Source organism: Schistocerca serialis, chromosome 2 (genome assembly GCF_023864345.2).
Source record: "Schistocerca serialis cubense isolate TAMUIC-IGC-003099 chromosome 2, iqSchSeri2.2, whole genome shotgun sequence".
Taxonomy (NCBI): domain Eukaryota; kingdom Metazoa; phylum Arthropoda; class Insecta; order Orthoptera; family Acrididae; genus Schistocerca; species Schistocerca serialis.
Genome location: NC_064639.1, coordinates 169,080,553 through 169,106,905, shown reverse-complemented (window position 1 = coordinate 169,106,905; position 26,353 = coordinate 169,080,553). Strand labels below are relative to the sequence as shown.

Below are 26,353 nucleotides of genomic sequence, written 5' to 3'. Positions count from 1 at the left end.
CGCCTGCCTGCCACGCTCCTTGCCCGACCGTTTGTATAACGATGACTTTTCTTTTCCGGTGGATGCTTCGCCCTGGTTGCGTTTTAATTAATTATTTTTTGTGGACAGTCGTCACTGTCGGTTGTTACGGCGTGCAGCCGTCTTTTCTTTCTTTCCTTATATTTTCTCTTTCTTGCGTATCAATGGGAAGCATTCTCCCCCTCGTTTCTCACGCATTGCAGGACTATTTCCCTTTTGTTACATGACCAGGACGCCATACTGTCACAATTGCTACATATGCGCCTCGCCGATGACGGCGGTCATTCAACAGTGTCCACCGGTTCACCTCGAGGGAGCCACCAGTACCTTTTATAGCCGTTGAAGCTCGCCAAAAGACGGCAATTCATGGAGAGAGTAAAGGCCGGGCTATAAGGGGAGATGGGAGGCCCGTAAAATAAAAAAAAAAAAGAAAAGAAAAAAAATTAAAAAAAAAGGTGCTGTTGGCTCCTTTCCTTTCTTTTTTGTTTTGTTATTATGTCGCTACCCCTGCCAGCCCAATTTTCAAACTACCTTTCTGTTGTGACAAAGATGCTTCCTTAACCCTTTTAAACTACTGTAATGGTAAGAAAATGCAGTAATTAAAAAACTTAAAAGAAAAGGTGCTGTTGGCTCCTTTCCTTTCTTTTTGCTTTGTTATTATGTCGCTACCCCTGCCAGCCCAATTTTCAAACTACATTTCTGTTGTGACAAAGATGCTTCCTGAAGCATTTTGAACTACTGTAATGGTACGAAAATGCAGTAATTAACTCAGTTTGAGGGAGAATTTGCTAACCAAGTTTGCCAAGAAGACTGTGAAAACGACAAAACAGTACGAATCGGCAGGTGATTTCTGAAATACGTCACCGCCTATTGTTGTGTAGGAGTGCAGAGTTCCAAATTTGGTTTGTAATCATGAATTTATTCCTTAGTCGTCTCGTCTCGTCTCGTCCCGCAGACGTTAGTCGTGCTTGCGCTGTCATATGGACCACGACCCGAGCGGCAGTCGGGCAAAGTCGGGACAAGTCGGGACGGGGACAGGGATTGCAAACCACGCAGACACCTGGTGTGAGGCGAGGCGAGGCGAGGCGAGGAAGCCCACATCGCTACCAGTGGCGCCCTCCAGCACGACACTGCCACACCCCGCACAGGCCCCCCGCTGGACACCAGGGACAAGATGCGTCCTCCGCTAGTGTCGAAGGCTGCACGCGCCCAGCTACACCTCGGTGCCTGGCGCGCTGTGTTTACCTCGTGCGACTGGGCCGGCGGCGCCTCGCGTGTCGTCTGCTACCTCTGCCTCGTTGCTTTCTTTCTTTTTACTGAACTGTAAGTAATGGATATCCTTTACGATGAAAGTGAAGAGCGACAGAATAATATTCAGTGCGAGTTTGATCGTTCCGTAGAGAAACCTTCGGCTTTCGAGATCCATCGTTGGTTACTTGAGGACTTGATGTTGTCTACTACTGATGTGCTCGGTATTCAGTTCGATACGTTTTTAAATTCTGTGTTCTTGAAACTGAAATCTCCCGATCTGTGTGATGCTGTTGTCTCTGTTAATGACGGTGTTCGTAGATTTCGACACCTTAACGGAAATATTAGTAATGTCACTGTGTCTCATGCTGGTTTTGGTCTTCGACAAATCCGCATATTTAACCTTCCGTTTGAAATACGCAACGACACTATTTCTCGTCACTTGCGGCCATATGGCACTGTTTTATCTGTAGTGAAAGAGAAATGGTCGTCTGCGTACATATTTCAAGTCGAGAACGGTGTGCGCAGTGTTAAGATGGTGGTTAGGCAGCATATTCCGTCTTTTATTTTGGTGAACGGCCACCGTGCGTTTGTCACGTACAGTGGCCAGCCACAGACTTGCTCATTTTGTAACGGTGTCGGACATTATCGGCAGGATTGTCCGAAGCGCAAACGGCCTGTTCAGCTACCACTTGAGGCCAATTTGCAAGGAGCTAGTTTTGCTTCCGTCGCCGCTACGGTCTTGGGTTCCGCCCCCCCCGCGCCCGCGCGGCGTGCGGCAGATGTTAATCTTGCTGCCGCCGCGGAAGCGATGGATGTGTCTGCTGATGCTACTGTCACTGTTCTTGCGACTACCGGCCAGGAATCTTTGTCCGCGGCTTCGGAAAACGTGCCTGCTGCTCTTCAACCGGTTGTGGGTGCTGTTGTGTCGGAGGCTGTCTCTGACTCCGTGCCGCAATCGGTAACCGATGTTGTTCCGCGCCCTAATTCGGACCCTGTTGTACCTATTGTGTCGCAGTTGGCACCCTCTCCTTCTGTGCCTGCACCCGTCGTTGTGCCCTCTGATGTTTCTGAGCCTAATCCTGTTGCGGAATCACGCCATGTTTTTGTGGAACCAAAACCGCAACGGGATGAAGCTCGTTCTCGGAGTTCCAGTAGGCAACGCTTCCGCAGTGTCAGTAGCTCCCCTTCTTACGACGGGGGTTACGCGCGGCGTGACCGTAGTCCGTCCCCGGTAGGGCGCTCCCCCGCCTCTTCTTGGGCGTCGCAACGCCGTGCCGCGCGGCGCGACCTCGACGTGGAGCTACGGCCGCCTCAGGCTTCCGGCTCCGGGCGTCAGCCGCCGCGCTAACAGCAACAACAACAGTCGCCGAGGGCCTCCTCTCGCCTCGCGCAGTCAGCTGATCTGAGCGGTGCGGCGCAGCAACGTGACGTTGCTGTTCGCCATCTGCGGACTGTGTTAAGTCAACCGGCCTCTGTAGACGTGCCTGTTTTAGCGCCCGACACTGTCTCGGCTGTGACTGCGGCACCTATGTCGACGAAACGGAAGGCTGAGGATGTCCACCGACGTCGCGCTGGTCCTTCTATCCACGACCGCGTGTCGGTGCCTCCCTCCGACGTGCAGATGCCCGTCAGGGATCCTGTATCGGTCGCTTCTGCCGTGCCAGCTACTGCCACCCTGCCACCCCTCTCCCCCTTCGAGCCTTTGGAGTGGGCGAAGGATGTTGTGGAGGGTGAGGAGACGTAGTGTGTGTCCTGTGTGCCCCCTCCTCTGTCGTGCACCTGCACATTCCGTGTTTTCTGTGTGTTTTTTACTTTTGTGTGTGTCTTTTAACTGTGTGAGTCTATGACTTACGATTTTAGCCAGTGGAATGTTGTCACTTTTAATCTTAACAAGTTGTGCGACCCGTGCCAGTTACTGGCTTTTAAGGTCTTTTTAAGTGATCACCGCTGCCATGTTGTCTTTTTACAAGAGGTGACGCGCGATGCCCTTGTCTTTTTACACGATTTTAGTGACTTTATTGTTGTTGACAATGTTTTACCGGATTCCAATGCAGGAACTGCCATTTTAGTCCGTTCTGACCTTGCTGTTTCCGACGTTGCTATTTTACCAAATGGTCGTGCTGTTAGTTGCACTATACTGGGCGTTGTCTTTGTTAACGTTTATGCCCCGTCTGGGAATGATAAGCCGGCGAGGGCTGTTTTTTATGGGCAGGAATTGTGTGCACTGCTACACCGGAATGTGGATGCTTTAGTTGTCGGCGGCGATTTTAATTGCGTTTTAGATGTTCTCGATCAGGTGCCTCGTCCTAACATTTGTCGCGAGCTCGGCGACTTGATTCGCAGTTTTCAGCTCGTTGATACGTGGCGTGTTTTAAACCCTGACGTTACCCACTATACTCATTTTTATTCCACGGGGCACAGCCGCCTGGACAGAATTTACATTTCTGCCTCGCTTTCTGCCCGTATTTGCCGCACGGAAATGTTTCCCGTGCTGTTTTCTGATCATTCCGGTTACCTCTGTCAGCTTTTATTGCCTCGCTTTTGTGTTTCCAGACGACAGAATCTGTGGAAATTTAATTGTGCTTTATTGACCGACGACCATTTTGTGCGGTGTTTTACCAATCTGTGGCATAAATTACTCGGGACTCGGCGAGGTGACTGTAGTGTGCTGGAGTGGTGGGTCGGGGAGGCCAAGCCAATGATAAGGCAGTTTTTAATTGATTTTAGCCGCGAGGCGGCTCGTTGGCGTCGCGCCACGGCCCGCTTCCATCAGGCGTGTTTACAAGACCTCGCGCTGCGCGTGACGTCACAGCCTGCCTTGCTGCCCGCTTTTAAGCAATTTCAGCTCAAGCTTCTCGCTGATTTGCGCGCTGTTAGTGATGGTGTCGTCGTGCGCAGCCAGCCTGCGGGGGTTGTGGATGGCGAACCTTTGTCGCTTTACCATCTGACCAGGGAACGACGGAGGCGTGCCCGTCTGCAAATCAGTACCTGGAAAAAGTGCGATGGTGGACGGACTACTGTCCAGTCCGACATTGAGCGGGATATTTTTAATCATTTTAGTTCCCTCTTCCGTGCGCTGGACGTTGACTGTGATGCGTTGCGGGATTTTTTACAAGTTATACCTCCTGTTTTAACTCGTGCGGATAGGACGCATTTAAATGCTGCTTATGTACCTGACGACCTGTACGACGCTATCCGACGAAGCCCTAAGTGTAAATCGTCTGGTCCCGACGGCATTCCTTCTGAATTTTATTTGAAGTTTTATGATCTTTTTCGTGATGTTTTTGTAGCTCTTTTAAATGAAATACGGGATGGTGCTGTTATCCCTGCTGCGTTTGAGGAGGGGGTAGTGACCTTAGTACCTAAATCGACTGCGACGCCCTGTATTGACGCTGTTCGGCCGATCACCTTACTTAACGCCGACTTTAAGATTGTGACGCGCTGTGTGGCTCAACGTCTTAAAGTTGTTTTACCGTCGGTTCTCAGTGACAGTCAATCATGTGCGGTGCCGGGTCGAAACATTTTTGACGCCGTTCTCGCATATCGCGACTGTATCGGCTTTGTTAAAAGTGCGAGAGTGCCGACAGCTGCCGTCTTATTGATTGACTTCAAAAATGCTTTCGACCGCGTTAGCCATGTATACCTCCGCCAGGTTCTTGTGCGGATGGGATTCGGTCTTAAGTTTACGACTGTGGTAAAGCATCTTTTACAGAATGCGACGTCACGAGTTACCCCCCTGCGGGTTCGGGGGTTAGAATAGGCCCGCGGTATTCCTGCCTGTCGTAAGAGGCGACTAAAAGGAGTCTCAAACGTTTCGGCCTTCTGTGATGGTCCCCTCTTGGGTTTGACCTCCTTTTTTCTTCCAAATTTCCGTCGTCAGTGCGTGCCATTTGGGGAAGGACACCTTACGTGGTGTTTTTGTATTGGTCCATCATGCTCCACCATCTTGCATGTTACCTATTGTCGTGTGGGGGGGACTACGCCCAATGTCTTCTGGGTTGTCTCCTTCTCGCCTTGTGCGCGCTCTTATTCTTAGCGCCTACGACAACTGTGGACCCTTTAAACACCTAAAATCCAGCACGGTAGCCAGTCCGTTGTGGTGGGGTCGTCTTGTACCCTCTTGGTGGTAGCCCCCTGACCACGCAGGGATCGCACTACAGATGCCAGAGCTGTTTCCTCCCCATGCATGCCAAGGAGTATGTGCCCATCTTGTCTGGGGCACGGGGACTCCGGGCAACGGGATATCGGCCAGGTACCCGTTGCTTTGGCTGGGTGGCGCCCTTGGGGAGAGCCCTCGTTCGGAGTAGGTGGCATCTGGGCGGATGTGGCGCAATGAAGCGCAATAAATCACACCAAGCTGGTGGTCGCACGGCCACCAGCGTCTCTAAGCGAGGTAGAGTCGACTTCGATGCTGCGCAATATGACCCTCAGACGTTCCCCTCGTTGGCTGCGCCATGGGAGGGACGCCGGTCTAGTGCCAAGCGGGAGCCTTATGTACCGCAATACCTCGTCTGCAGCAGGACTGATGGTGACTCCTTTCTTCCGACGAAGCCTATGTTTTTTGTGGAACACCTGGAGGATAAGTTTGGGGAAGTGGCAGGGTTGTCAAAAATGAGGAATGGGTCCATCCTCCTCAAGACGTCCTCCCCAGCCCAGTCACGAGCGTTGCTCTTGTGTGATAAGCTGGGTGACGTCCCTGTTACCGTCACTCCCCACAGTAGCTTAAATATGGTCCAGGGGATTATTTACCATCGTGACCTCTTGTTACAATCCGATGACGAGCTGAGAGCCGACTTGGAACGACGTGGTGTGCATTTTGTCCGTCGTGTCCATCGAGGACCCAAGACAAACAGGGTGGCCACCGGTGCCTTTATCTTGGCCTTCGAGGGTGATGTCTTGCCCGAGAAGGTCAAGGTAATGGTTTACCGTTGCGACGTGAAGCCATACGTCCCTCCCCCGATGCGGTGCTTCCAGTGCTGGAAGTTTGGGCATATGTCCTCCCGTTGCCCATCCAGCGCTACATGTCGAGATTGCGGACGCCCGTCTCATCCCGATTCTCCATGTGCGCCCCCGCCTGTATGTGTCAACTGTGGGGAGCACCACTCTCCATGCTCGCCGGATTGCCCCGTTCTTCATAAGGAGCGGAAAATAATGGAATTTAAGACCCTGGACCGGCTTACTTATCGAGAGGCTAAACAGAAATATGAAAGGTTGTATCCTGCTCCCCTTCGAACATCTTATGCTGCAGCCACGTTATCGTCGCCCGCACGAGCGACGGTTGTCGCTTCATCTGTGCCGCCTTCAGTGGGCCCTCGGGGCCATGTATCTCTGTCTGCCCCCCTTGTGCCTGGGGGCAAGCCTTCCTCTCTTGCCCCCTTAGCAGTTGGGGGCAAACCCTCTTCTGTCGCTCCCCCCAAGCTTACTTCGGGAGTGACATCTGCTCCACAACCGGGAGGCTCGATTCCTCCCCCTCCTTCTCCGGCGGCGTTGCCTCCGCCGGTTCCTCTCTCGCGGAAGGGGTCCCTCGGGGCTCTCCCTTCCTCCGTTTCTTCTCCTTCCCAGCCAGATGTCAGCCAGTGGCTGAAGGTTCCGCCACCTGCTGGTCGTAGGGCTTCTGCGTCGTCGTCAGCCTCTGACGCTCCTTCAGAGAAGCTCTCCCAGCCCTCTCACCCTACGGGCAGACGCGAGAAGAAGGAACGGAATGTGTCCAAGAAGAAGGACGTTCCGGCGGTTTCAGCACCGCCTGCTGTACATAGTCCTGGCTCCGGGGATGAGGTGGAGATCCTCGCCTCTGCCGCGGATCTCGCCCTCACGGAACCCTTGGGGGCCTCTCCTATGGACTCCGCTGACTCTCCCCCAGTGGCGGCGGTTGGCTCTGAAGCGCTGTCTGCCTCTTAGTCGCATTCACGCCCTCCCAGTCCCTTCCTGCTTCCATTCTCCAATGGAACTGCGGCGGTTATTTCCGCCACCTGCCAGAGCTCCGGATGCTTCTGAGTGATTCCCCTGTTCTCTGCATTGCTCTGCAGGAAACTTGGTTTCCTGCACTGCGGACCCCCGCCCTTCGCGGTTATCGGGGATACTATAAGAACCGTGCTGCCTGTCAACGAGCGTCAGGTGGGGTTTGCCTCTTTGTTCACCACTCTGTCTGTAGCTCGCCAGTACCCCTTCAGACGCCCTTAGAGGCAGTTGCTGCCAGGGTTGAGCTCTCGCCGGCTATTACTGTTTGCTCTGTTTACATTCCTCCGGATGGGGAGCTCCCCCGACATGTCTTGGCTGAGCTGCTGGCTCACCTCCCGCCACCATTGCTGCTTCTGGGCGATTTCAACGCCCACAATCCTCTATGGGGTGGGACTGTCTCCGATGATCGCGGTCGGGCCGTGGAGCATGTGTTGGCTCAGCTCGACCTTAGCCTCTTGAACACCGGTGCTCCCACGCATTTCAGTGTGGCCCATGGCTCGTTCTCGGCCATCGATCTCTCTATTTGCAGCCCTGGACTTGTCCCATCCGTCCACTGGAGGGTGCATCCTGACCTGTGTGGCAGTGACCATTTTCCCATCTATTTGTCACTGCCACAGTGTCATTCTTCTGGGCGCTTGCCCCGCTGGGCTCTCCACAGGGCTGACTGGCCAGCTTTTACTTCCGCTGTAACCATTGCGTCTCCCCCACAGGGTGACATTGACGAGGTGGTCCGTGTTTTCACCACGTCCATCATTTCGGCGGCCGAGGCTGCTATCCCCCGTTCCTCTGGCCTCCCTCGGCGGAAGGCTGTCCCCTGGTGGTCGCCGGAGATTGCTGAGGCTATTCGCGACCGTAGGCGGGCTCTCCAGCGTCATAGGCGGCACCCGTCTCTGGAGACCCTCATCGCCTTTAAGAGGCTCCGTGCCTTCGCCCGTCGTCTTATTGCACGGCGTAAGCAGGAGTGCTGGGAGAGGTACGTCTCCTCCCTGGGCTCCCGTGTCTCGTCCTCGCACGTGTGGTCCCGGATCCGGCGGATTTATGGCTCCCAGACCCCTATGGGTGTCCCTGGGCTCTCCTTGGACGGCGCTGTCTGCACGGACGCTGCCGCCATTGCTGAACGGCTAGCCGCGCACTTTGCTCAGAGCTCTGCGACTGCATCCTATCCCCCCGCCTTTCGCTCTCTAAAGGAGCGAGCCGAGCGGACGCCGTTCTCATTCCACGCGCGTCATTATGTGACATACAATGCTCCTTTCAGCGAGAGGGAACTCCTCGCTGCCCTCGCCGATTGCCCTGATACAGCACCAGGACCGGACTGCATCCACGCGCAGATGCTGAAGCATCTCTCCAGGGACTGCCAGAGACACATCCTCACCATCTTTAACCGCATTTGGAGCGAGGGCGTGTTCCCGTCGCAATGGCGAGAGGGTCTTATTGTCCCCATCGTGAAGCCCGGTGCGGACCCACTGGCGGTGGACAGCTATCGTCCCATTACCCTCACCAACGTTTTGTGCAAATTGCTCGAACGTATGGTGGGGCGGCGTTTGTGTTGGGTCCTTGAGTCGCGCGGTCTCCTCGCTCCATCTCAGGGTGGCTTCCGTCGGGGCCGGTCTGCAGTGGACAATTTGGTGCGGCTGGAATCTGCTGTCCGTACGGCTTTTGCCCGACGTCAGCACCTTGTTGCTGTATTTTTCGATCTGCGGAAGGCGTATGACACCACATGGAGGCATCACATCCTCGCCACGTTGCATGGGTGGGGTCTTCGTGGTCGGCTCCCGGCTTTTCTTCAAAGCTTTTTATTGCGCCGATCTTTCCGGGTGCAAGTCGGTGCCACCTCTAGTTCCTCTTATATACAGGAAAATGGGGTCCCGCAGGGCTCGGTGTTGAGCGTCTCGTTATTTCTAGTGGCCATTAATGGTCTGGCTGCAGCAGTGGGGTCGTCGGTGTCTCCTTCTTTGTATGCCGACGACTTCTGCATCTCCTTTAGCTCCACGACTACGGGAGTTGCCGAACGCAGGCTGCAAGTCGCCGTTCGCAAGGCAGCATCATGGGCTCTGACTCATGGTTTTCAGTTCTCTGCTGCCAAGACTCGGGTTATGCACTTCTGCAGGCGTCGGACGGTCCACCCTCATCCTGAACTTTACCTCGACGGCCACCTGCTTGAAGTGGTGGACACTTGCCGCTTCTTGGGACTCGTGTTTGATGCCCGGCTCACATGGGTTCCTCATATTACTCAGCTGAAGCAAAAATGCTGGCGGCACCTCAACGCCCTCCGCTGCCTTAGCCACACGTCTTGGGGTGCGGATCGCTACACGCTGCTGCGATTGTACAGAGCCCTTGTGCAGTCGCGGCTTGATTATGGGAGCCTGGCCTATGGGTCTGCATCACCCTCAGTGTTGAAGTTGTTAGACCCCATACACCACTGTGGGGTCCGGCTTGCAACTGGCGCTTTTCGTACGAGCCCCGTGGATAGTCTACTGGTGGAGGCCGGGGTTCCCCCGCTGCGGTTTCGCCGCCATCGACTGCTCGCCGACTATGCTGTCCACGTGCATTGCTCGCCAGGCCATCCCAATCGTCGCCTGCTTTTCCCTGCCATGGTCCTCCATCTGCCCGAACGGCGACCTAGGTCTGGGCTTTCTGTAGCTGTCCGTGTCCAGTCCCTGCTGTCAGAACTGGGGTCATTCCCTCTTCTGCCTCCCTTCCGGGTCCGTACACCTACGCCTCCCTGGTGTTTGTCCCGGCCATCTGTCCGTCTGGATTTGGCACAGGGCCCTAAGGACTCGGTTGCGCCTGTGGCCCTCCGTCGCCGTTTTCTTGCGCTCCTCGAATCATTTCCGGGCTGTGAGCCTGTCTACACTGATGGTTCCCTGGTTGATGGTCGCCCTGCCTACGCCTTTGCTCACTCTGACCATGTTGAGCAACGCTCCTTGCCGGCTGGCTGCAGTATTTTTACTGCAGAGCTGGTGGCCATCTTGCGCGCTCTTGAGCACATGCGTTTCTGCTCAGGTAGGTCCGTTGTCATCTGCAGTGACTCCCTGAGCAGCCTTCAGGCCATCGACCGCTGCTATCCCTCCTCTCCTCTGGTGTCCTCCATTCAGGAGGCTGTTTCCGCCATTGCCCGTTCTGGTGGTTCAGTGGTCCTGGTTTGGACGCCCGGTCATGTTGGCATCCCAGGGAACGAACGTGTAGACAGGCTGGCCAAAGGGGCGATAGACGCCCCAGCTTTGGAGATCGGCCTTACGGCTCGCGACCAGCAGCTGGTGTTGCGCCGTAAGGTACTTGGGATGTGGGCTGCTGAGTGGCGTGGCATGACAGCCCCGAATAAACTGCGGGCTGTCAAGGAGACGACCGATGTGTGGCGTTCCTCCCTGCGGGCTTCTCGCAGGGACTCGGTAGTCCTGTGTCGGCTGCGCATCGGCCATACGTACCTGACGCACGGCCATCTCTTGCGTCAGGAGGATCCCCCCTTGTGTCAGTGTGGGTCCCGGCTGACGGTCGGCCACATTTTGCTGGAGTGTCCTCGACTGCGCACACTCCGGCAATCTTTTAATCTCCCGGGCACTTTGGCTTTGGTTTTATCCGACGATGCCTCCATGGCTGATACCGTTTTAAATTTTATCCGTGGTAGTCCGTTTTATGGTTCGATTTAGGGAGGTCCTGCGCCTTTCCCTTTCTGTGTCTTTTGTCCTTGTGTCTGTTGCTGTTCTGGTGTGCCGTGAGATGGTTGACTCTTTCCCATTTTTGATCTCGTGGTCAGTCAACCAGTCTCCGGCCATCTTCCTTTCTTCTGTTTCTTTCTGTCTGGTGTTCCTCTGTCCTGTTCTTGTCTGTAGTGTTTGTTGCTGAATTTGTGTGCTTTTAGCGCCTGGGGGGACGTCTCCTCCCCCTTTGGTTTTTATCTGCTTCGTAGATTTTCGGCTCGCCTGATTTTGGAATGGGGGACTGATGACCTTCGCTGACGCCGGCTTTCCGTGTTGAGCGCTCGGTGCGGCAGGGGTGTCCCCTTTCGATGGCCCTTTTTTCTGTAGCCTTAGATCCGTTGCTGCGGATTATCGGCCGCGAATGCCGCGGCATTCAGGTCGGGGCGGACCGCCTCATTTGTAAGGCATACGCCGACGACCTTGGTGTTTTCCTTGGCCATTCCGATGACGTTGACAATTTATATGGCGCACTGCAACGCTTTGAAAAAGCCACAGGTGCCATTGTCAACCCTGCTAAGACTGTTTGTTTGCCTCTTACACCCCGCGCACGGTCTTTACAGCGGAACTGGTTCTGCGTCCGCGAACAACAAAAAGTCCTAGGCGTGCTTTTTTCTTCTCACCCACAACGGATGGAGGCGCTTAATTGGCGGTCCACGCTGCACAAGGTGCGTGCCGTTGCCAAGATCTATGCGGCTCGCACGTTGGCGCTTCGTGATAAGGTGGCCTTGATCAATACTAACATTCTGGCCAGGGCGTGGTATCTCGCACAGGTCCTTCCACTGCCTCGGCAATTGGAACGTGCCCTCAAGCAGGCGGTGTATTGGTTTTTATGGCGAGGTGACATTTTTAAGGTCTCGTATGACACTTGTACTCTCAGCCCGACAGATGGTGGTTTGGGTTTAGTAGATCTTCGCGCGAAGTGCTCTGCTCTGTTTTGGAAACGGACCACTGTTGTGATGGAGAGGGCGCCGAACGGTCCCACTGCGGCGGTCTTCAATCTGTATCGTCCTCCATCTGCGGCGGCGCCGGTGAATGTCTCGCACATTCCCTTTTTTCTTAATTATGTGCGTCGCTACTACATGGAAAACAGCTACTTGGAGCTCTGTGACGTTCCCAGCCTTCGCGTCAGCGATGTCGTTTCCGCTTTCCGTGGGTCTACTGCGCGTTGTAAGTGGGAGTATCGGCTACCGTGGTATAACTGGGTCACGGTATGGAAAAATCTTGCCAGCAATGTTCTTCCTCCCTCTGTACACGCAGTGTGGTACAAGGTTGTGCATCGTACCTTCCCTACGCATGCGAATCTCCACTCCATTAATCTCCTCTCGTCTGGAGCTTGTGACCTGTGTGCTGTGGAAGATACGCTTGAACACCGTTTCGTGTGTGGCCATTTTTGCAGTGTTTGGCATACCGCCCGAGATATGGTTCGCCTTATCAATCGGGTGGATACGCGCTCTGTTTTGCCGACAGACGTCTTAATCCCTCAGTGCGCTACCAGTGGCGCCCTCCAGCACGACACTGCCACACCCCGCACAGGCCCTCCGCTGGACACCAGGGACAAGATGCGTCCTCCGCTAGTGTCGAAGGCTGCACGCGCCCAGCGAATGACAGGAGGTGCAACGAGCAACAGTGCGTCTCACACACGCGGCGGTGCGCCCGCTAATTCGGCCGTCGGTCTGCTGGGACGCCGGGCGCGCCCCCCGCGCCGTCCGCGAGGAACTGGCTGTTGCAGAAGGAAGTGCTTTCGTCAAATGCGGCGGAAAACTAACATTTTGTGTGTTGGGAGAGAAGCCGAACGCGAATTCCGCCGTGCTCCTACCTTGCACGAGTGCCAACGGCCATACCATGATGAATACACCGGTTCTCGTCCGATCACCGAAGTTAAGCATCATTGGGCCCGGTTAGTACTTGGATGGGTGACCGTCTGGGAAACCCGGGTGCTGTTGGCTCCCTTCCTTTTCTTTTTGTTTTGTTATTATGTCGCTACCCCTGCCAGCCCAATTTTCAAACTGCCTTTCTGTTGTGACAAAGATGCTTCCTTAACCCTTTTAAACTACTGTAATGGTACGAAAATGCAGTAATTAACTCAGTTTGAGGGAGAATGTGCTAACCAAGTTTGCCAAGAAGACTTTGATAACGACAAAACAGTACGAATCGGCAGTTGATTTCTGAAATACGTCACCGCCAATTTTTGTGTAAAGTTCCAAATTTGATTTGTAATCACGAATTTATTCCTTAGTCGTCTCGTCTCGTCCCGCAGACGTTTGTCGTGCTTGCGCTGTCATATGGACCACGACCCGAGCGGCAGCGAGCGGCAGTCGAGCAAAGTCGGGACAAGTCGGGACGGGGACAGGGATAGGAATGGCGCGAATGCACTGCAAACTACGCAGACACCTGGTGTGAGGCGAGGAAGCCCACATCGCTACCAGTGGCGCCCTCCAGCACGACACTGCCACACCCCGCACAGGCCCTCCGCTGGACACCAGGGACAAGATGCGTCCTCCGCGTGTGTCGAAGGCTGCACGCGCCCAACGAATGACAGGAGGTGCAACGAGCAACAGTGCGTCTCACACACGCGGCGGTGCGCCCGCTAATTCGGCCGTCGGTCTGCTGGGACGCCGGGCGCGCCCCCCGCGCCGTCCGCGAGGAACTGGCTGTTGCAGAAGGAAGTGCTTTCGTCAAATGCGGCGGAAAACTAACATTTTGTGTGTTGGGAGAGAAGCCGAACGCGAATTCCGCCGTGCTCCTACCTTGCACGAGTGCCAACGGCCATACCATGATGAATACACCGGTTCTCGTCCGATCACCGAAGTTAAGCATCATTGGGCCCGGTTAGTACTTGGATGGGTGACCGTCTGGGAAACCCGGGTGCTGTTGGCTCCCTTCCTTTTCTTTTTGTTTTGTTATTATGTCGCTACCCCTGCCAGCCCAATTTTCAAACTGCCTTTCTGTTGTGACAAAGATGCTTCCTTAACCCTTTTAAACTACTGTAATGGTACGAAAATGCAGTAATTAACTCAGTTTGAGGGAGAATGTGCTAACCAAGTTTGCCAAGAAGACTTTGATAACGACAAAACAGTACGAATCGGCAGTTGATTTCTGAAATACGTCACCGCCAATTTTTGTGTAAAGTTCCAAATTTGATTTGTAATCACGAATTTATTCCTTAGTCGTCTCGTCTCGTCCCGCAGACGTTTGTCGTGCTTGCGCTGTCATATGGACCACGACCCGAGCGGCAGCGAGCGGCAGTCGAGCAAAGTCGGGACAAGTCGGGACGGGGACAGGGATAGGAATGGCGCGAATGCACTGCAAACTACGCAGACACCTGGTGTGAGGCGAGGAAGCCCACATCGCTACCAGTGGCGCCCTCCAGCACGACACTGCCACACCCCGCACAGGCCCTCCGCTGGACACCAGGGACAAGATGCGTCCTCCGCGTGTGTCGAAGGCTGCACGCGCCCAACGAATGACAGGAGGTGCAACGAGCAACAGTGCGTCTCACACACGCGGCGGTGCGCCCGCTAATTCGGCCGTCGGTCTGCTGGGACGCCGGGCGCGCCCCCCGCGCCGTCCGCGAGGAACTGGCTGTTGCAGAAGGAAGTGCTTTCGTCAAATGCGGCGGAAAACTAACATTTTGTGTGTTGGGAGAGAAGCCGAACGCGAATTCCGCCGTGCTCCTACCTTGCACGAGTGCCAACGGCCATACCATGATGAATACACCGGTTCTCGTCCGATCACCGAAGTTAAGCATCATTGGGCCCGGTTAGTACTTGGATGGGTGACCGTCTGGGAAACCCGGGTGCTGTTGGCTCCCTTCCTTTTCTTTTTGTTTTGTTATTATGTCGCTACCCCTGCCAGCCCAATTTTCAAACTGCCTTTCTGTTGTGACAAAGATGCTTCCTTAACCCTTTTAAACTACTGTAATGGTACGAAAATGCAGTAATTAACTCAGTTTGAGGGAGAATGTGCTAACCAAGTTTGCCAAGAAGACTTTGATAACGACAAAACAGTACGAATCGGCAGTTGATTTCTGAAATACGTCACCGCCAATTTTTGTGTAAAGTTCCAAATTTGATTTGTAATCACGAATTTATTCCTTAGTCGTCTCGTCTCGTCCCGCAGACGTTTGTCGTGCTTGCGCTGTCATATGGACCACGACCCGAGCGGCAGCGAGCGGCAGTCGAGCAAAGTCGGGACAAGTCGGGACGGGGACAGGGATAGGAATGGCGCGAATGCACTGCAAACTACGCAGACACCTGGTGTGAGGCGAGGAAGCCCACATCGCTACCAGTGGCGCCCTCCAGCACGACACTGCCACACCCCGCACAGGCCCTCCGCTGGACACCAGGGACAAGATGCGTCCTCCGCGTGTGTCGAAGGCTGCACGCGCCCAACGAATGACAGGAGGTGCAACGAGCAACAGTGCGTCTCACACACGCGGCGGTGCGCCCGCTAATTCGGCCGTCGGTCTGCTGGGACGCCGGGCGCGCCCCCCGCGCCGTCCGCGAGGAACTGGCTGTTGCAGAAGGAAGTGCTTTCGTCAAATGCGGCGGAAAACTAACATTTTGTGTGTTGGGAGAGAAGCCGAACGCGAATTCCGCCGTGCTCCTACCTTGCACGAGTGCCAACGGCCATACCATGATGAATACACCGGTTCTCGTCCGATCACCGAAGTTAAGCATCATTGGGCCCGGTTAGTACTTGGATGGGTGACCGCCTGGGAAACCCGGGTGCTGTTGGCTCCCTTCCTTTTCTTTTTGTTTTGTTATTATGTCGCTACCCCTGCCAGCCCAATTTTCAAACTGCCTTTCTGTTGTGACAAAGATGCTTCCTTAACCCTTTTAAACTACTGTAATGGTACGAAAATGCAGTAATTAACTCAGTTTGAGGGAGAATGTGCTAACCAAGTTTGCCAAGAAGACTTTGATAACGACAAAACAGTACGAATCGGCAGTTGATTTCTGAAATACGTCACCGCCAATTTTTGTGTAAAGTTCCAAATTTGATTTGTAATCACGAATTTATTCCTTAGTCGTCTCGTCTCGTCCCGCAGACGTTTGTCGTGCTTGCGCTGTCATATGGACCACGACCCGAGCGGCAGCGAGCGGCAGTCGAGCAAAGTCGGGACAAGTCGGGACGGGGACAGGGATAGGAATGGCGCGAATGCACTGCAAACTACGCAGACACCTGGTGTGAGGCGAGGAAGCCCACATCGCTACCAGTGGCGCCCTCCAGCACGACACTGCCACACCCCGCACAGGCCCTCCGCTGGACACCAGGGACAAGATGCGTCCTCCGCGTGTGTCGAAGGCTGCACGCGCCCAACGAATGACAGGAGGTGCAACGAGCAACAGTGCGTCTCACACACGCGGCGGTGCGCCCGCTAATTCGGCCGTCGGTCTGCTGGGACGCCGGGCGCGCCCCCCGCGCCGTCCGCGAGGAACTGGCTGTTGCAGAAGGAAGTGCTTTCGTCAAATGCGGCGGAAAACTAACATTTTGTGTGTTGGGAGAGAAGCCGAACGCGAATTCCGCCGTGCTCCTACCTTGCACGAGTGCCAACGGCCATACCATGATGAATACACCGGTTCTCGTCCGATCACCGAAGTTAAGCATCATTGGGCCCGGTTAGTACTTGGATGGGTGACCGCCTGGGAAACCCGGGTGCTGTTGGCTCCCTTCCTTTTCTTTTTGTTTTGTTATTATGTCGCTACCCCTGCCAGCCCAATTTTCAAACTGCCTTTCTGTTGTGACAAAGATGCTTCCTTAACCCTTTTAAACTACTGTAATGGTACGAAAATGCAGTAATTAACTCAGTTTGAGGGAGAATGTGCTAACCAAGTTTGCCAAGAAGACTTTGATAACGACAAAACAGTACGAATCGGCAGTTGATTTCTGAAATACGTCACCGCCAATTTTTGTGTAAAGTTCCAAATTTGATTTGTAATCACGAATTTATTCCTTAGTCGTCTCGTCTCGTCCCGCAGACGTTTGTCGTGCTTGCGCTGTCATATGGACCACGACCCGAGCGGCAGCGAGCGGCAGTCGAGCAAAGTCGGGACAAGTCGGGACGGGGACAGGGATAGGAATGGCGCGAATGCACTGCAAACTACGCAGACACCTGGTGTGAGGCGAGGAAGCCCACATCGCTACCAGTGGCGCCCTCCAGCACGACACTGCCACACCCCGCACAGGCCCTCCGCTGGACACCAGGGACAAGATGCGTCCTCCGCGTGTGTCGAAGGCTGCACGCGCCCAACGAATGACAGGAGGTGCAACGAGCAACAGTGCGTCTCACACACGCGGCGGTGCGCCCGCTAATTCGGCCGTCGGTCTGCTGGGACGCCGGGCGCGCCCCCCGCGCCGTCCGCGAGGAACTGGCTGTTGCAGAAGGAAGTGCTTTCGTCAAATGCGGCGGAAAACTAACATTTTGTGTGTTGGGAGAGAAGCCGAACGCGAATTCCGCCGTGCTCCTACCTTGCACGAGTGCCAACGGCCATACCATGATGAATACACCGGTTCTCGTCCGATCACCGAAGTTAAGCATCATTGGGCCCGGTTAGTACTTGGATGGGTGACCGCCTGGGAAACCCGGGTGCTGTTGGCTCCCTTCCTTTTCTTTTTGTTTTGTTATTATGTCGCTACCCCTGCCAGCCCAATTTTCAAACTGCCTTTCTGTTGTGACAAAGATGCTTCCTTAACCCTTTTAAACTACTGTAATGGTACGAAAATGCAGTAATTAACTCAGTTTGAGGGAGAATGTGCTAACCAAGTTTGCCAAGAAGACTTTGATAACGACAAAACAGTACGAATCGGCAGTTGATTTCTGAAATACGTCACCGCCAATTTTTGTGTAAAGTTCCAAATTTGATTTGTAATCACGAATTTATTCCTTAGTCGTCTCGTCTCGTCCCGCAGACGTTTGTCGTGCTTGCGCTGTCATATGGACCACGACCCGAGCGGCAGCGAGCGGCAGTCGAGCAAAGTCGGGACAAGTCGGGACGGGGACAGGGATAGGAATGGCGCGAATGCACTGCAAACTACGCAGACACCTGGTGTGAGGCGAGGAAGCCCACATCGCTACCAGTGGCGCCCTCCAGCACGACACTGCCACACCCCGCACAGGCCCTCCGCTGGACACCAGGGACAAGATGCGTCCTCCGCGTGTGTCGAAGGCTGCACGCGCCCAACGAATGACAGGAGGTGCAACGAGCAACAGTGCGTCTCACACACGCGGCGGTGCGCCCGCTAATTCGGCCGTCGGTCTGCTGGGACGCCGGGCGCGCCCCCCGCGCCGTCCGCGAGGAACTGGCTGTTGCAGAAGGAAGTGCTTTCGTCAAATGCGGCGGAAAACTAACATTTTGTGTGTTGGGAGAGAAGCCGAACGCGAATTCCGCCGTGCTCCTACCTTGCACGAGTGCCAACGGCCATACCATGATGAATACACCGGTTCTCGTCCGATCACCGAAGTTAAGCATCATTGGGCCCGGTTAGTACTTGGATGGGTGACCGCCTGGGAAACCCGGGTGCTGTTGGCTCCCTTCCTTTTCTTTTTGTTTTGTTATTATGTCGCTACCCCTGCCAGCCCAATTTTCAAACTGCCTTTCTGTTGTGACAAAGATGCTTCCTTAACCCTTTTAAACTACTGTAATGGTACGAAAATGCAGTAATTAACTCAGTTTGAGGGAGAATGTGCTAACCAAGTTTGCCAAGAAGACTTTGATAACGACAAAACAGTACGAATCGGCAGTTGATTTCTGAAATACGTCACCGCCAATTTTTGTGTAAAGTTCCAAATTTGATTTGTAATCACGAATTTATTCCTTAGTCGTCTCGTCTCGTCCCGCAGACGTTTGTCGTGCTTGCGCTGTCATATGGACCACGACCCGAGCGGCAGCGAGCGGCAGTCGAGCAAAGTCGGGACAAGTCGGGACGGGGACAGGGATAGGAATGGCGCGAATGCACTGCAAACTACGCAGACACCTGGTGTGAGGCGAGGAAGCCCACATCGCTACCAGTGGCGCCCTCCAGCACGACACTGCCACACCCCGCACAGGCCCTCCGCTGGACACCAGGGACAAGATGCGTCCTCCGCGTGTGTCGAAGGCTGCACGCGCCCAACGAATGACAGGAGGTGCAACGAGCAACAGTGCGTCTCACACACGCGGCGGTGCGCCCGCTAATTCGGCCGTCGGTCTGCTGGGACGCCGGGCGCGCCCCCCGCGCCGTCCGCGAGGAACTGGCTGTTGCAGAAGGAAGTGCTTTCGTCAAATGCGGCGGAAAACTAACATTTTGTGTGTTGGGAGAGAAGCCGAACGCGAATTCCGCCGTGCTCCTACCTTGCACGAGTGCCAACGGCCATACCATGATGAATACACCGGTTCTCGTCCGATCACCGAAGTTAAGCATCATTGGGCCCGGTTAGTACTTGGATGGGTGACCGCCTGGGAAACCCGGGTGCTGTTGGCTCCCTTCCTTTTCTTTTTGTTTTGTTATTATGTCGCTACCCCTGCCAGCCCAATTTTCAAACTGCCTTTCTGTTGTGACAAAGATGCTTCCTTAACCCTTTTAAACTACTGTAATGGTACGAAAATGCAGTAATTAACTCAGTTTGAGGGAGAATGTGCTAACCAAGTTTGCCAAGAAGACTTTGATAACGACAAAACAGTACGAATCGGCAGTTGATTTCTGAAATACGTCACCGCCAATTTTTGTGTAAAGTTCCAAATTTGATTTGTAATCACGAATTTATTCCTTAGTCGTCTCGTCTCGTCCCGCAGACGTTTGTCGTGCTTGCGCTGTCATATGGACCACGACCCGAGCGGCAGCGAGCGGCAGTCGAGCAAAGTCGGGACAAGTCGGGACGGGGACAGGGATAGGAATGGCGCGAATGCACTGCAAACTACGCAGACACCTGGTGTGAGGCGAGGAAGCCCACATCGCTACCAGTGGCGCCCTCCAGCACGACACTGCCACACCCCGCACAGGCCCTCCGCTGGACACCAGGGACAAGATGCGTCCTCCGCGTGTGTCGAAGGCTGCACGCGCCCAACGAATGACAGGAGGTGCAACGAGCAACAGTGCGTCTCACACACGCGGCGGTGCGCCCGCTAATTCGGCCGTCGGTCTGCTGGGACGCCGGGCGCGCCCCCCGCGCCGTCCGCGAGGAACTGGCTGTTGCAGAAGGAAGTGCTTTCGTCAAATGCGGCGGAAAACTAACATTTTGTGTGTTGGGAGAGAAGCCGAACGCGAATTCCGCCGTGCTCCTACCTTGCACGAGTGCCAACGGCCATACCATGATGAATACACCGGTTCTCGTCCGATCACCGAAGTTAAGCATCATTGGGCCCGGTTAGTACTTGGATGGGTGACCGCCTGGGAAACCCGGGTGCTGTTGGCTCCCTTCCTTTTCTTTTTGTTTTGTTATTATGTCGCTACCCCTGCCAGCCCAATTTTCAAACTGCCTTTCTGTTGTGACAAAGATGCTTCCTTAACCCTTTTAAACTACTGTAATGGTACGAAAATGCAGTAATTAACTCAGTTTGAGGGAGAATGTGCTAACCAAGTTTGCCAAGAAGACTTTGATAACGACAAAACAGTACGAATCGGCAGTTGATTTCTGAAATACGTCACCGCCAATTTTTGTGTAAAGTTCCAAATTTGATTTGTAATCACGAATTTATTCCTTAGTCGTCTCGTCTCGTCCCGCAGACGTTTGTCGTGCTTGCGCTGTCATATGGACCACGACCCGAGCGGCAGCGAGCGGCAGTCGAGCAAAGTCGGGACAAGTCGGGACGGGGACAGGGATAGGAATGGCGCGAATGCACTGCAAACTACGCAGACACCTGGTGTGAGGCGAGGAAGCCCACATCGCTACCAGTGGCGCCCTCCAGCACGACACTGCCACACCCCGCACAGGCCCTCCGCTGGACACCAGGGACAAGATGCGTCCTCCGCGTGTGTCGAAGGCTGCACGCGCCCAACGAATGACAGGAGGTGCAACGAGCAACAGTGCGTCTCACACACGCGGCGGTGCGCCCGCTAATTCGGCCGTCGGTCTGCTGGGACGCCGGGCGCGCCCCCCGCGCCGTCCGCGAGGAACTGGCTGTTGCAGAAGGAAGTGCTTTCGTCAAATGCGGCGGAAAACTAACATTTTGTGTGTTGGGAGAGAAGCCGAACGCGAATTCCGCCGTGCTCCTACCTTGCACGAGTGCCAACGGCCATACCATGATGAATACACCGGTTCTCGTCCGATCACCGAAGTTAAGCATCATTGGGCCCGGTTAGTACTTGGATGGGTGACCGCCTGGGAAACCCGGGTGCTGTTGGCTCCCTTCCTTTTCTTTTTGTTTTGTTATTATGTCGCTACCCCTGCCAGCCCAATTTTCAAACTGCCTTTCTGTTGTGACAAAGATGCTTCCTTAACCCTTTTAAACTACTGTAATGGTACGAAAATGCAGTAATTAACTCAGTTTGAGGGAGAATGTGCTAACCAAGTTTGCCAAGAAGACTTTGATAACGACAAAACAGTACGAATCGGCAGTTGATTTCTGAAATACGTCACCGCCAATTTTTGTGTAAAGTTCCAAATTTGATTTGTAATCACGAATTTATTCCTTAGTCGTCTCGTCTCGTCCCGCAGACGTTTGTCGTGCTTGCGCTGTCATATGGACCACGACCCGAGCGGCAGCGAGCGGCAGTCGAGCAAAGTCGGGACAAGTCGGGACGGGGACAGGGATAGGAATGGCGCGAATGCACTGCAAACTACGCAGACACCTGGTGTGAGGCGAGGAAGCCCACATCGCTACCAGTGGCGCCCTCCAGCACGACACTGCCACACCCCGCACAGGCCCTCCGCTGGACACCAGGGACAAGATGCGTCCTCCGCGTGTGTCGAAGGCTGCACGCGCCCAACGAATGACAGGAGGTGCAACGAGCAACAGTGCGTCTCACACACGCGGCGGTGCGCCCGCTAATTCGGCCGTCGGTCTGCTGGGACGCCGGGCGCGCCCCCCGCGCCGTCCGCGAGGAACTGGCTGTTGCAGAAGGAAGTGCTTTCGTCAAATGCGGCGGAAAACTAACATTTTGTGTGTTGGGAGAGAAGCCGAACGCGAATTCCGCCGTGCTCCTACCTTGCACGAGTGCCAACGGCCATACCATGATGAATACACCGGTTCTCGTCCGATCACCGAAGTTAAGCATCATTGGGCCCGGTTAGTACTTGGATGGGTGACCGCCTGGGAAACCCGGGTGCTGTTGGCTCCCTTCCTTTTCTTTTTGTTTTGTTATTATGTCGCTACCCCTGCCAGCCCAATTTTCAAACTGCCTTTCTGTTGTGACAAAGATGCTTCCTTAACCCTTTTAAACTACTGTAATGGTACGAAAATGCAGTAATTAACTCAGTTTGAGGGAGAATGTGCTAACCAAGTTTGCCAAGAAGACTTTGATAACGACAAAACAGTACGAATCGGCAGTTGATTTCTGAAATACGTCACCGCCAATTTTTGTGTAAAGTTCCAAATTTGATTTGTAATCACGAATTTATTCCTTAGTCGTCTCGTCTCGTCCCGCAGACGTTTGTCGTGCTTGCGCTGTCATATGGACCACGACCCGAGCGGCAGCGAGCGGCAGTCGAGCAAAGTCGGGACAAGTCGGGACGGGGACAGGGATAGGAATGGCGCGAATGCACTGCAAACTACGCAGACACCTGGTGTGAGGCGAGGAAGCCCACATCGCTACCAGTGGCGCCCTCCAGCACGACACTGCCACACCCCGCACAGGCCCTCCGCTGGACACCAGGGACAAGATGCGTCCTCCGCGTGTGTCGAAGGCTGCACGCGCCCAACGAATGACAGGAGGTGCAACGAGCAACAGTGCGTCTCACACACGCGGCGGTGCGCCCGCTAATTCGGCCGTCGGTCTGCTGGGACGCCGGGCGCGCCCCCCGCGCCGTCCGCGAGGAACTGGCTGTTGCAGAAGGAAGTGCTTTCGTCAAATGCGGCGGAAAACTAACATTTTGTGTGTTGGGAGAGAAGCCGAACGCGAATTCCGCCGTGCTCCTACCTTGCACGAGTGCCAACGGCCATACCATGATGAATACACCGGTTCTCGTCCGATCACCGAAGTTAAGCATCATTGGGCCCGGTTAGTACTTGGATGGGTGACCGCCTGGGAAACCCGGGTGCTGTTGGCTCCCTTCCTTTTCTTTTTGTTTTGTTATTATGTCGCTACCCCTGCCAGCCCAATTTTCAAACTGCCTTTCTGTTGTGACAAAGATGCTTCCTTAACCCTTTTAAACTACTGTAATGGTACGAAAATGCAGTAATTAACTCAGTTTGAGGGAGAATGTGCTAACCAAGTTTGCCAAGAAGACTTTGATAACGACAAAACAGTACGAATCGGCAGTTGATTTCTGAAATACGTCACCGCCAATTTTTGTGTAAAGTTCCAAATTTGATTTGTAATCACGAATTTATTCCTTAGTCGTCTCGTCTCGTCCCGCAGACGTTTGTCGTGCTTGCGCTGTCATATGGACCACGACCCGAGCGGCAGCGAGCGGCAGTCGAGCAAAGTCGGGACAAGTCGGGACGGGGACAGGGATAGGAATGGCGCGAATGCACTGCAAACTACGCAGACACCTGGTGTGAGGCGAGGAAGCCCACATCGCTACCAGTGGCGCCCTCCAGCACGACACTGCCACACCCCGCACAGGCCCTCCGCTGGACACCAGGGACAAGATGCGTCCTCCGCGTGTGTCGAAGGCTGCACGCGCCCAACGAATGACAGGAGGTGCAACGAGCAACAGTGCGTCTCACACACGCGGCGGTGCGCCCGCTAATTCGGCCGTCGGTCTGCTGGGACGCCGGGCGCGCCCCCCGCGCCGTCCGCGAGGAACTGGCTGTTGCAGAAGGAAGTGCTTTCGTCAAATGCGGCGGAAAACTAACATTTTGTGTGTTGGGAGAGAAGCCGAACGCGAATTCCGCCGTGCTCCTACCTTGCACGAGTGCCAACGGCCATACCATGATGAATACACCGGTTCTCGTCCGATCACCGAAGTTAAGCATCATTGGGCCCGGTAGTACTTGGATGGGTGACCGCCTGGAAACCCGGGTGCTGTTGGCTCCCTTCCTTTTCTTTTTGTTTTGTTATTATGTCGCTACCCCTGCCAGCCCAATTTTCAAACTGCCTTTCTGTTGTGACAAAGATGCTTCCTTAACCCTTTTAAACTACTGTAATGGTACGAAAATGCAGTAATTAACTCAGTTTGAGGGAGAATGTGCTAACCAAGTTTGCCAAGAAGACTTTGATAACGACAAAACAGTACGAATCGGCAGTTGATTTCTGAAATACGTCACCGCCAATTTTTGTGTAAAGTTCCAAATTTGATTTGTAATCACGAATTTATTCCTTAGTCGTCTCGTCTCGTCCCGCAGACGTTTGTCGTGCTTGCGCTGTCATATGGACCACGACCCGAGCGGCAGCGAGCGGCAGTCGAGCAAAGTCGGACAAGTCGGGACGGGGACAGGGATAGGAATGGCGCGAATGCACTGCAAACTACGCAGACACCTGGTGTGAGGCGAGGAAGCCCACATCGCTACCAGTGGCGCCCTCCAGCACGACACTGCCACACCCCGCACAGGCCCTCCGCTGGACACCAGGGACAAGATGCGTCCTCCGCGTGTGTCGAAGGCTGCACGCGCCCAACGAATGACAGGAGGTGCAACGAGCAACAGTGCGTCTCACACACGCGGCGGTGCGCCCGCTAATTCGGCCGTCGGTCTGCTGGGACGCCGGGCGCGCCCCCCGCGCCGTCCGCGAGGAACTGGCTGTTGCAGAAGGAAGTGCTTTCGTCAAATGCGGCGGAAAACTAACATTTTGTGTGTTGGGAGAGAAGCCGAACGCGAATTCCGCCGTGCTCCTACCTTGCACGAGTGCCAACGGCCATACCATGATGAATACACCGGTTCTCGTCCGATCACCGAAGTTAAGCATCATTGGGCCCGGTTAGTACTTGGATGGGTGACCGCCTGGGAAACCCGGGTGCTGTTGGCTCCCTTCCTTTTCTTTTTGTTTTGTTATTATGTCGCTACCCTGCCAGCCCAATTTTCAACTGCCTTTCTGTTGTGACAAAGATGCTTCCTTAACCCTTTTAAACTACTGTAATGGTACGAAAATGCAGTAATTAACTCAGTTTGAGGGAGAATGTGCTAACCAAGTTTGCCAAGAAGACTTTGATAACGACAAAACAGTACGAATCGGCAGTTGATTTCTGAAATACGTCACCGCCAATTTTTGTGTAAAGTTCCAAATTTGATTTGTAATCACGAATTTATTCCTTAGTCGTCTCGTCTCGTCCCGCAGACGTTTGTCGTGCTTGCGCTGTCATATGGACCACGACCCGAGCGGCAGCGAGCGGCAGTCGAGCAAAGTCGGGACAAGTCGGGACGGGGACAGGGATAGGAATGGCGCGAATGCACTGCAAACTACGCAGACACCTGGTGTGAGGCGAGGAAGCCCACATCGCTACCAGTGGCGCCCTCCAGCACGACACTGCCACACCCCGCACAGGCCCTCCGCTGGACACCAGGGACAAGATGCGTCCTCCGCGTGTGTCGAAGGCTGCACGCGCCCAACGAATGACAGGAGGTGCAACGAGCAACAGTGCGTCTCACACACGCGGCGGTGCGCCCGCTAATTCGGCCGTCGGTCTGCTGGGACGCCGGGCGCGCCCCCCGCGCCGTCCGCGAGGAACTGGCTGTTGCAGAAGGAAGTGCTTTCGTCAAATGCGGCGGAAAACTAACATTTTGTGTGTTGGGAGAGAAGCCGAACGCGAATTCCGCCGTGCTCCTACCTTGCACGAGTGCCAACGGCCATACCATGATGAATACACCGGTTCTCGTCCGATCACCGAAGTTAAGCATCATTGGGCCCGGTTAGTACTTGGATGGGTGACCGCCTGGGAAACCCGGGTGCTGTTGGCTCCCTTCCTTTTCTTTTTGTTTTGTTATTATGTCGCTACCCCTGCCAGCCCAATTTTCAAACTGCCTTTCTGTTGTGACAAAGATGCTTCCTTAACCCTTTTAAACTACTGTAATGGTACGAAAATGCAGTAATTAACTCAGTTTGAGGGAGAATGTGCTAACCAAGTTTGCCAAGAAGACTTTGATAACGACAAAACAGTACGAATCGGCAGTTGATTTCTGAAATACGTCACCGCCAATTTTTGTGTAAAGTTCCAAATTTGATTTGTAATCACGAATTTATTCCTTAGTCGTCTCGTCTCGTCCCGCAGACGTTTGTCGTGCTTGCGCTGTCATATGGACCACGACCCGAGCGGCAGCGAGCGGCAGTCGAGCAAAGTCGGGACAAGTCGGGACGGGGACAGGGATAGGAATGGCGCGAATGCACTGCAAACTACGCAGACACCTGGTGTG

At 54.4% G+C, this 26,353-nt stretch overlaps 15 non-coding genes across 15 annotated transcripts; all 15 read left to right on the top strand.

Annotated features, from left to right (window-relative positions):
- Positions 1 to 12,752: 12,752 nt before the first annotated feature.
- Positions 12,753 to 12,871, top strand: LOC126459122 (5S ribosomal RNA). The gene has a single exon (XR_007585776.1). It is a non-coding gene; the product is annotated as a 5S ribosomal RNA (ribosomal RNA).
- An 812-nt stretch (positions 12,872 to 13,683) lies between these two features.
- LOC126459110 (5S ribosomal RNA) lies at positions 13,684 to 13,802 on the top strand. Its single transcript, XR_007585775.1, has one exon. It is a non-coding gene; the product is annotated as a 5S ribosomal RNA (ribosomal RNA).
- Positions 13,803 to 14,614: 812 nt separating this feature from the next.
- LOC126459099 (5S ribosomal RNA) lies at positions 14,615 to 14,733 on the top strand. Its single transcript, XR_007585774.1, has one exon. It is a non-coding gene; the product is annotated as a 5S ribosomal RNA (ribosomal RNA).
- An 812-nt stretch (positions 14,734 to 15,545) lies between these two features.
- On the top strand, positions 15,546 to 15,664 carry LOC126459087 (5S ribosomal RNA). The gene has a single exon (XR_007585773.1). It is a non-coding gene; the product is annotated as a 5S ribosomal RNA (ribosomal RNA).
- Positions 15,665 to 16,476: 812 nt separating this feature from the next.
- Positions 16,477 to 16,595, top strand: LOC126459075 (5S ribosomal RNA). Its single transcript, XR_007585771.1, has one exon. It is a non-coding gene; the product is annotated as a 5S ribosomal RNA (ribosomal RNA).
- Positions 16,596 to 17,407: 812 nt separating this feature from the next.
- Positions 17,408 to 17,526, top strand: LOC126459063 (5S ribosomal RNA). Its single transcript, XR_007585769.1, has one exon. It is a non-coding gene; the product is annotated as a 5S ribosomal RNA (ribosomal RNA).
- Positions 17,527 to 18,338: 812 nt separating this feature from the next.
- LOC126459051 (5S ribosomal RNA) lies at positions 18,339 to 18,457 on the top strand. Its single transcript, XR_007585767.1, has one exon. It is a non-coding gene; the product is annotated as a 5S ribosomal RNA (ribosomal RNA).
- Positions 18,458 to 19,269: 812 nt separating this feature from the next.
- LOC126459040 (5S ribosomal RNA) lies at positions 19,270 to 19,388 on the top strand. Its single transcript, XR_007585766.1, has one exon. It is a non-coding gene; the product is annotated as a 5S ribosomal RNA (ribosomal RNA).
- An 812-nt stretch (positions 19,389 to 20,200) lies between these two features.
- Positions 20,201 to 20,319, top strand: LOC126459027 (5S ribosomal RNA). The gene has a single exon (XR_007585764.1). It is a non-coding gene; the product is annotated as a 5S ribosomal RNA (ribosomal RNA).
- Positions 20,320 to 21,131: 812 nt separating this feature from the next.
- On the top strand, positions 21,132 to 21,250 carry LOC126459016 (5S ribosomal RNA). Its single transcript, XR_007585763.1, has one exon. It is a non-coding gene; the product is annotated as a 5S ribosomal RNA (ribosomal RNA).
- An 812-nt stretch (positions 21,251 to 22,062) lies between these two features.
- On the top strand, positions 22,063 to 22,181 carry LOC126459004 (5S ribosomal RNA). Its single transcript, XR_007585762.1, has one exon. It is a non-coding gene; the product is annotated as a 5S ribosomal RNA (ribosomal RNA).
- Positions 22,182 to 22,993: 812 nt separating this feature from the next.
- Positions 22,994 to 23,112, top strand: LOC126458993 (5S ribosomal RNA). Its single transcript, XR_007585761.1, has one exon. It is a non-coding gene; the product is annotated as a 5S ribosomal RNA (ribosomal RNA).
- An 812-nt stretch (positions 23,113 to 23,924) lies between these two features.
- LOC126459360 (5S ribosomal RNA) lies at positions 23,925 to 24,041 on the top strand. Its single transcript, XR_007585882.1, has one exon. It is a non-coding gene; the product is annotated as a 5S ribosomal RNA (ribosomal RNA).
- An 811-nt stretch (positions 24,042 to 24,852) lies between these two features.
- On the top strand, positions 24,853 to 24,971 carry LOC126458980 (5S ribosomal RNA). Its single transcript, XR_007585759.1, has one exon. It is a non-coding gene; the product is annotated as a 5S ribosomal RNA (ribosomal RNA).
- Positions 24,972 to 25,781: 810 nt separating this feature from the next.
- On the top strand, positions 25,782 to 25,900 carry LOC126458968 (5S ribosomal RNA). Its single transcript, XR_007585758.1, has one exon. It is a non-coding gene; the product is annotated as a 5S ribosomal RNA (ribosomal RNA).
- Positions 25,901 to 26,353: the final 453 nt, after the last annotated feature.